The following is a 9,758-nucleotide window of genomic DNA, read 5'->3' as shown; positions in this document are numbered from 1 at the left end:
AGATCCTCAGTAACATGTCTCCTTTTTCATCATTCTTTCAAGAGCCAACATTCATGAACCACAAATTCAAAAGACATATGCACTGTTCAAGCTACATTCAGAGAACAAAAGTGTTGCCACCACATCAAAATAATTAACTGTTATAAAATTTAAATTCATGCAATTCTTTTCCTTTTTCAATTAAGAACGATTTATTTAAGAAAGGTGATGGATTCATAGGACATTCATAACTTTAAGGCATAGACACTAAGACACTAATGATCATAAGACCAAACATGGATAAACATAAGCACTAAAATTCGAAAAACGAAGAATAAAGAACAGGAAATCAAAGAACGGGTCCACCTTAGTGATGGCGGCTCTTTCTTCCTCTTGAAGATCCTATGGAGTGTTTGAGCTCCTCAATGTCTCTTCCTTGTCTTTGTTGCTCCTCCCTCATGATTCTTTGGTCTTCTCTAATTCATGAAGGATGATGGAGTGTTCTTGATGCTCCACCCTTAGTTGTCCCATGTTGGAACTCAACTCTCCTAGGGAGGTGTTTAGTTGCTCCCAATAGTTTTGTGGAGGAAAGTGCATCCCTTGAGGCATCTCAGGGATCTCATGATGAGAGGGGTCTCTTGTGTGCCATCCTTTTCTTGGTGATGGGCTTGTCCTCATCAATGGGGTATCTCCTTCTATGTCAACTCCTACTGAATAACAGAGGTGACAAATGAGATGAGGGAAGGCTAGCCTTGCCAAGGTGGAAGACTTGTCCGCCACTTTATAGAGTTCTTGGGCTAACCTCATGAACTTCCCTTCTTCTCCAATCATGATGCTATGAATCATGATGGCTCGGTCTAGAGTAACTTCGGACCGGTTGCTAGTGGGAATGATTGAGCGTTGTATGAACTCTAACCATCCTCTAGCCACGGGCTTGAGGTCATGCCTTCTCAATTGAACCGGCTTTCCTCTTGAATCTTGCTTCCATTGTGCGCCCTCTTCACATATAACTGTGAGGACTTGGTCCAACCTTTGATCAAAGTTGACCCTTCTTGTATAAGGATGCTCATCTCCTTGCATCATAGGCAAGTTGAACGCCACCCTCACACTCTCCGGACTAAAATCCAAGTATTTCCCCCGAACCATAGTGAGATAATTCTTTGGATTCGGGTTCACACTTTGGTCATGGTTCTTTGTGATCCATGCATTGGCATAGAACTCTTGAACCATCAAGATTCCGACTTGTTGAATGGGGTTGGTAAGAACTTCCCAACCTCTTCTTCGTATCTCATGGCGGATCTCCGGATATTCACCCTTTTTGAGTGAAAAGGGGACCTCGGGATCACCTTCTTCAAGGCCACAACTTCATAGAAGTGGACTTGATGCACCCTGAGAGGAATCTATCCATCTCCCATGACTCGGAGGTGGAAGCTTTTGCCTTCCCTTTCCTCTTTCTAGAGGTTTCTCCGGCCTTGGATGCCATAATGGTTATGGAAATGAAAAAGCAACGCTTTTACCACACCAAACTTAAAATGTTTGCTCGTCCTCGAGCAAAAGAAGAAAGAAGAGAGTAGAAGAAGAAGAAATGAAGAAGAGGGAGATGGTGGTGTGTTCGGCCAAAGAGGGGGAGAAGTGGTGTTTAGGTTGTGTGAAAATGAAGGGTTGAAGAAGGGTATATATAGGAGAGAGGGGGGTAATGGTTCGGCCATGATGGGTGGGCTTGGGAGGGAAAGTGGTTTGAATTTGAAGGGTGAGGTTGGTGGGGATTTATGAAGGATGGATGTGAGTGGTGAAGAGAAAGATGGGATTTGATAGGTGAAGGGTTTTTGGGGAAGAGGTGTTGAGGTGATTGGTGAATGGGGGAAGAAGAGAGAGAGTGGTGGTGGGGTCCTGTGGGGTCCACAGATCCTGTGGTGTCAAGGAAAAGTCATCCCTGCACCAAGTGGCATCAAAATTCGCGTTTTGAGCCATTTCTGGCGTTAAACGCCGGGCTGGTGCCCATTCCTGGCGTTTAACGCCAGGTTCTAGCCCTTTTCTGGCGTTTAACGCCAGTCTGGTGCCCCTTTCTGGCGTTAAACGCCCAGAATGGTGCCAGACTGGGCGTTAAACGCCCAACTGCTAGGCTTACTGGCGTTTAAACGCCAACAGCTTCTTCCTCCAGGGTGTGCTGTTTTTCTTCCTGTTTTTCATTCTGTTTTTGCTTTTTTCATTGTTTTTGTGACTTCTTATGATCATCAACCTACAAAAAAAGATAAAATAACAAAAGAAAATAGTTAACTATAAAACATTGGGTTGCCTCCCAACAAGCGCTTCTTTAATGTCATTAGCTTAACAGAGGACTCTCATGGAGCCTCAGAAATACTCAGAACCGTGTTGGAACCTCCCAACACCAAACTTAGAGTTTGAATGTGGGGGTTCAACACCAAACTTAGAGTTTGGTTGTGGCCTCCCAACACCAACTTAGAGTTTGACTGTGGGGGCTCTGCTTGGCTCTGTTTTGAGAGAAGCTCTTCATGCTTCCTCTCCATGATGATAGAGGGATGTCCTTGGGCCTTAAACACCAAGGATTCTTCATTCACTTGAATGATTAGCTCTCCTCTATCAACATCAATCACAGCCTTTGCTGTGGCTAGGAAGGGTCTGCCAAGGATGATGGATTCATCCATGCACTCCCCAGTCTCTAGGACTACGAAATCAGTAGGGATGTAATGGTCTTCAACTTTTACTAGAACATCCTCTACAAGTCCATAGGCTTGTTTTCTTGAATTGTCTGCCATCTCTAGTGAGATTTTTGCAGCTTGCACATCAAAGATCCCTAATTTCTCCATTACAGAGAGGGGCATGAGGTTTACACTTGACCCTAAGTCACACAAGGCCTTCTTGAAGGTCATGGTGCCTATGGTACAAGGTATGAAAAACTTCCCAGGATCTTGTCTCTTTTGAAGCAGTTTCTGCCTAGACAAGTCATCCAGTTCTTTGGTGAGCAAAGGGGGTTCATCCTCCCAAGTCTCATTTCCAAATAACTTATCATTTAGCTTCATGATTGCTCCAAGGTATTTAGCAACTTGCTCTTCAGTGATATACTCATCCTCTTCAGAGGAAGAATACTCATCAGAGCTCATGAATGGCAGAAGTAAGTCCAATGGAATCTCTATGGTCTCATTTTGAGCCTCAGATTCCCATGGTTCCTCATTGGGGAACTCAGAGGAGATTGGTGCACGCCCATTGAGGTCTTCCTCAGTGGCGTTCACCTCCTCTCTTTCCTCTCCATATTCGGCCATGTTTATGGCTTTGCACTTTCCTTTTGGATTTTCTTCTGTATTACTTGGGAGAGTACTAGGAGGGAGTTCAGTAACTTTCTTGCTCAACTGACCCACTTGTCCTTCCAAATTTCTAATGGAGGACCTTGTTTCAGTCATGAAACTTTGAGTGGTCTTTATTAGATCAGAGACCATTGTTGCTAAGTCAGAAGTACTCTGCTTAGAACTCTCTGTCTGTTGCTGAGAAGATGATGGAAAAGGCTTGCCATTGCTAAACCTGTTTCTTCCACCATTATTATTATTGAAACCTTGTTGGGGCCTCTCTTGATTCTTCCATGAGAAATTTGGGTGATTTCTCCATGAAGAATTGTAGGTGTTTCCATAGGGTTCTCCTAGGTAATTCACCTCTTCCATTGAAGGGTTCTCAGGATGATAAGCTTCTTCCTCAGATGAAGCTTCCTTAGTACTGCCAGGTGCATTTTGCATTCCGGACAGACTTTGAGAAATCAAATTGACTTGTTGAGTCAATATCTTGTTCTGAGCCAGTATGGCATTCAGAGTGTCAATCTCAAGAACTCCTTTCTTCTGACTAGTCCCATTGTTCACAGGATTCCTTTCAGAAGTGTACATGAATTGGTTATTTGCAACCATTTCAATTAGTTCCTGAGCCTCTGTAGGCGTCTTCTTCAGATGAAGAGATCCTCCAGCAGAGCTATCCAAGGACATCTTGGATAGTTCAGAGAGACCATCATAGAAAATACCTATGATGCTCCATTCAGAAAGCATGTCTGAGGGACATCTTCTGATTAATTGTTTGTATCTTTCCCAAGCATGTCTAAGCTTACTCCATCTTTGAGGTGGAAAGAACTTTGCCAAGAAGGCATTGACTAGCTTTTCCCAAGAGTCCAGGCTTTCCTTAGGTTGAGAATCCAACCATATTCTAGCTCTGTCTCTTACAGCAAAAGGGAATAGCATCAGTCTATAGACCTCAGGGTCAACCCCATTAGTCTTGACTGTGTCACAGATTTGCAAGAATTCAGCTAAGAACTGATGAGGATCTTCCATTGGAAGTCCATGGACCTTGCAATTCTGTTGCATTAGAAAAACTAATTGAGGCTTAAGCTCAAAGTTGTTTGCTCCAATGGCAGGGATAGAGATGCTTCTCCCATAGAAGTCGGGAGTAGGTGCAGTAAAGTCACCCAGCACCTTCCTTGCATTGTTGGCATTGTTGTTGTTTTCGGCTGCCATGTGTTCTTCTTCTTTGAAGAATTCGGTCAGGTCCTCAATAGAGAGTTGTGCTTTAGCTTCTCTTAGCTTTCGCTTCAAGGTTCTCTCAGGTTCAGGGTCAGCTTCAACAAGAATGCCTTTGTCTCTGCTCCTGCTCATATGAAAGAGAAGAGAACAAGAAAAATGTGGAATCCTCTATGTCTCAGTATAGAGATTCCTTGAGGTGTCAGAGGAAAAGAAAAATAGAAGAAAAGAAGTAGAAGAATTCGAACTTGATTAGATAGAGTTCGAATTGTGCATTAAGAAGGAGCAGTACTCCATAAATAGAAGGATGTGAGAGAGAGGGAAGAGGATTTTCGAAAATTAAATTAAGAGGATTTTAAAAATATTTTGAAAAATTGATTGATAATTTTCGAAAATTGAAGTTGGAAGAGAAATCAAGTGATTTTTGAAAAAAAGGTTTTGAGATTAGAAGTTAAAAAGATTTGATTGAAAACTATTTTGAAAAAGATGTGGTTGAGAAGATATGATTGGTTCTTTAAAAAAATTGTGATTGAGAAGATATGATTTGAAAACAATTTTAAAAGATATGTTTTGAAAATTATTTTAAAAGATTTGATTTTGAAAATTAGTGACTTGCCTAACAAGAAAAGATATGATTCAAACATTAAACCTTTCTCAACAGAAAAGGTAACAAAATTGAGATGTTCAATCAAATCATTAATTGTTAGGAAGTATCTTTGAAAAAGGAAAGAAATTGATTTTGAAAACATTTGATTGAAAAGATATGATTTGAAAAAGATTTGATTTTGAAAAACTTTGAAAACTTGAAAAAAATTGATTTTGAAAACAAAATCTTCCCCCTAGCACCATCCTGGCATTAAACGCCCAGAATGGTATACATTCTGGCGTTTAACGCCCAAAATGCTACCTCTTTGGGCGTTAAACGCCCAACCAGGTGCCCTGGCTGGCGTTTAAACGCCAGTCTGTCTTCTTCACTGGGCATTTTTGAATGCTCAGCTTTTTCTGTATAATTCCTCTGCAGTATGTTCTGAATCTTCAATTCTTTGCATCATTTACTTGAAAAGACACAAATTAAAAATATTTTTGGATTTTTATTAATCAAAATGCAACAAGAATCAAATAACAATGCATGCAAGACACCAAACTTAGCAGTTTGTATACTACTGACACTATATGAGACACATAGACACTCAAGCCAAAAGAATTCAAAGATCAGAGTAAGAAATCATCAAGAAGTACTTGAAGATCTTTAAGACACATGAATGAATGCATGCAATTGACACCAAACTTAAGATGAGACACTAGACTTAAGCAAGAAACATCAAATATTTTTGGTTTTTATGATTTTGTAAATTTTTTTTGTGTTTTTCGAAAATTAAGTGGAAAAAGATATCAAAATTCTTAATGAGAATTCCAGGAATCAGTGCAACGCTAGTCTAAGACTCCGGTCCAGGAATTAGACATGGCTTCACAGCCAGCCAAGCTTTCAAAGAAAGCTTCGGTCCAAAACACTAGACATGACAAAAGGTCAGCCAAGCCTTAGCAGATCACTGCTCCAAAAGCGAAGTTGATGAAAATCAACAAGCTCTTGTGGTGATAAGTTGAAACCTCGGTCCAATGAGATTAGACATGGCTTCTCAGCCAACCAGACTTCAACAAATCATCATGAAACTCTAGAATTCATCTTCAAGAATTTCAAAAAAAAAAATACCTAATCTAAGCAACAAGATGAACCGTCAGTTGTCCAAACTGAACAATCCCTGGCATTGTTACCAAAAGCTTGCTCAAAACTTGAACAATCCCCGGCAACGGCGCCAAAAACTTGGTGCGCGAAATTGTGAACAATACTTTTTCACAACTCTCATAATCCCCGGTAATGGCTCCACAAACGTGGTAGCTCAATACCATGGCATTACACAACTTCGCACAACTAACCAGCAAGTGCACTGGGTCGTCCAAGTAATACCTTACGTGAGTAAGGGTCGATCCCACGGAGATTGTTAGTATTGAAGCAAGCTATGGTCATCTTGTAAATCTTAGTCAGGCAAACTCAAATGTATATGATGAACGAAAATAACATAAAGATAAAGATAGTGATACTTATGTAATTCATTGGTAGGAACTTCAGATAAGCGCATGAAGATGCCTTCCCTTCCGTCTCTCTGCTTTCCTACTGCCTTCATCCAATCCTTCTTACTCCTTTCCATGGCAAGCTTGTGTAGGGTTTCACCATTGTCAGTGGCTACCTCCCATCCTCTCAGTGAAAGCGATTGCATATGCCCTGTCACGGCACGCGGAATTCAGCTGTCGGTTCTCGGTCAGGCCGGAATAATATCCATCGATACTTTTGCGTCTGTCACTAACGCCCCGCCTGCTAGGAGTTTGAAGCACGTCACAGTCATTCAGTCATTGAATCCTACTCAGAATACCATAGACAAGGTTAGACCTTCCGGATTCTCTTGAATGCTGCTATCAGTTCTCGCCTATACCACGAAGACTCTGATCTCACGAAATGGTTGGCTCGTTTGTCAGGCGAGCACTCGGTTGTCAGGCGATCAACCATGCATCGTGCAATCAGGAATCCAAGAGATATTCACTAAGCCTCAGATGCTTGTAGAACAAGAATGGTTGTCAGTCACCTTGTTCATGAGTGAGAATGATGATGAGTGTCAATCATCACCTTCATCAAGTTGAAGAACAAGTGATATCTTGGACAAAGAACAAGCGGAATTGAATAGAAGAACAATAGTAATTGCATTAATACTCGAGGTACAGCAGAGCTCCACACCTTAATCTATGGTGTGTAGAAACTCCACCGTTGAAAATACATAAGAACAAGGTCTAGGCATGGCCGTGAGGCCAGCCTCCCAAAGTGATCAAAAGATCTAAAGAAAAAGGTTCCAAAGATCCGAAGATTTTTTAATACAATAGTAAAAGGTCCTACTTATAGAAAACTAGTAACCTAAGGTGTACAGAAATGAGTAAATGACATAAAAATCCACTTCTAGGCCCACTTGGTGTGTGCTTGGGCTGAGCAATGAAGCATTTTTCGTGTAGAGACTCTTCTTGGAGTTAAACGCCAGCTTTGGTGCCAGTTTGGGCGTTTAACTCCCATTTGGGTGCCAGTTCCAGCGTTTAACGCTGGGATTTCTTGAGGTGACTTTGAACGCCGGTTTGGGCCATCAAATCTTGGGCAAAGTATGAACTATCATATATTACTGGAAAGCCCAGGATGTCTACTTTCCAACGCCGTTGAGAGCGCGCCAATTGGGCTTCTGTAGCTCCAGAAAATCCACTTCGAGTGCAAGGGGTTAGAATCCAACAGCATCTGCAGTCCTTTTGAGTCTCTGGATCAGATTTCTGCTCAGGTCCCTCAATTTCAGCCAGAAAATACCTGAAATCACAGAAAAACACACAAACTCATAGTAAAGTCCAGAAAAGTGAATTTTAACTAAAAACTAATAAAAATATACTAAAAACTAACTAGATCATACCAAAAACATACTAAAAACAATGCCAAAAAGTGTACAAATTATCCGCTCATCAAGGACCTGACCGAATTCTTCAAAGAAGAAGAACACATGGCAGCCGAAAACAACAACAATGCCAACAATGCAAGGAAGGTGCTGGGTGACTTTACTGCACCTACTCCTGACTTCTATGGGAGAAGCATCTCTATCCCTGCCATTGGAGCAAACAACTTTGAGCTTAAGCCTCAATTAGTTTCTCTAATGCAACAGAATTGCAAGTTCCATGGACTTCCAATGGAATATCCTCATCAGTTTTTAGCTGAGTTCTTGCAAATCTGTGACACAGTCAAGACTAATGGGGTTGACCCTGAGGTCTACAGACTTATGCTATTCCCTTTTGCTGTAAGAGACAGAGCTAGAATATGGTTGGACTCACAACCTAAAGATAGCCTGGACTCTTGGGAAAAGCTAGTCAATGCCTTCTTGGCAAAGTTCTTTCCACCTCAAAAATGGAGTAAGCTTAGAGTGGAAGTCCAAACCTTCAGACAGAAGGATGGAGAATCCCTCTATGAAGCTTGGGAAAGATACAAACAATTAATCAGAAAATGTCCCTCAGACATGCTTTCTGAATGGAGCATCACAGGTATCTTCTATGATGATCTCTCTGAACTATCCAAGATGTCTTTGGATAGCTCTGCTGGAGGATCTCTTCATCTGAAGAAGACGCCTGCAGAAGCTCAAGAGCTAATTGAAATGGTTGCAAATAACCAATTCATGTACACTTCTGAAAGGAATCCTGTGAACAATGGGACTAGTCAGAAGAAAGGAGTTCTTGAGATTGATACTCTGAATGCCATATTGGCTCAGAACAAGATATTGACTCAACAAGTCAATTTGATTTCTCAAAGTCTGTCTGGAATGCAAAATGCACCAAGCAGTACTAAAGATGCTTCATCTGAAGAAGAAGCATATGATCCTGAGAACCCTTCAATGGAAGAGGTGAATTACCTAGGAGAACCCTATGGAAACACCTATAATTCTTCATGGAGAAATCACCCAAATTTCTAATGGAAGAATCAAGAGAGACCTCAACAAGGTTTCAATAATAATAATGGTGGAAGAAACAGGCTTGGCAATAACAAGCCTTTTCCATCATCTTCTCAGCAACAGACAGAGAGTTCTAAGCAGAACACCTCTGACTTAGCAACCATGGTCTCTGATCTAATCAAAACCACTCAAAGTTTCATGAATGAAACAAGGTCCTCCATCAGAAATTTGGAAGGACAAGTGGGTCAGCTGAGCAAGAAAGTTACTGAACTCCCTCCTAATACTCTCCCAAATAATACAGAAGAAAATCCAAAAGGAGAGTGCAAAGCCATAACCATGGCCGAATGTGGAGAGGAAAGAGAGGAGATGGACGCCACTGAGGAAGACCTCAATGGGCGTGCACCAACCTCCTCTGAGTTCCCCAATGAGGAACCATGGGAATCTGAGGCTCAAAATGAGACCATAGAGATTCCATTGGACTTACTTCTGCCTTTCATGAGCTCTGATGAGTATTCTTCCTCTGAAGAGGATGAGTATGTCACTGAAGAGCAAGTTGCTAAATACCTTGGAGCAATCATGAAGCTAAATGACAAGTTATTTGGAAATGAGACTTGGGAAGATGAACCTCCCTTGCTCACCAAAGAACTGGATGACTTGTCTAGGCAGAAATTATCTCAAAAGAGACAAGATCCTGGGAAGTTTTCCATACCTTGTACCATAGGCACCATGACCTTCAAGAAGGCCCTATGTG

At 41.5% G+C, this 9,758-nt stretch overlaps 1 non-coding gene across 1 annotated transcript; it reads right to left on the bottom strand.

Annotated features, from left to right (window-relative positions):
• Window positions 1-8,476: 8,476 nt before the first annotated feature.
• On the bottom strand, window positions 8,477-8,584 carry LOC130983663 (small nucleolar RNA R71). Its single transcript, XR_009087644.1, has one exon. It is a non-coding gene; the product is annotated as a small nucleolar RNA R71 (small nucleolar RNA).
• Window positions 8,585-9,758: the final 1,174 nt, after the last annotated feature.

The sequence above is a fragment of the Arachis stenosperma genome, chromosome 5 (assembly GCF_014773155.1).
Source record: "Arachis stenosperma cultivar V10309 chromosome 5, arast.V10309.gnm1.PFL2, whole genome shotgun sequence".
Taxonomy (NCBI): domain Eukaryota; kingdom Viridiplantae; phylum Streptophyta; class Magnoliopsida; order Fabales; family Fabaceae; genus Arachis; species Arachis stenosperma.
The sequence above is the reverse complement of the archived record's forward strand: the minus strand, read 5'-3'. Positions and strand labels throughout refer to the sequence as shown.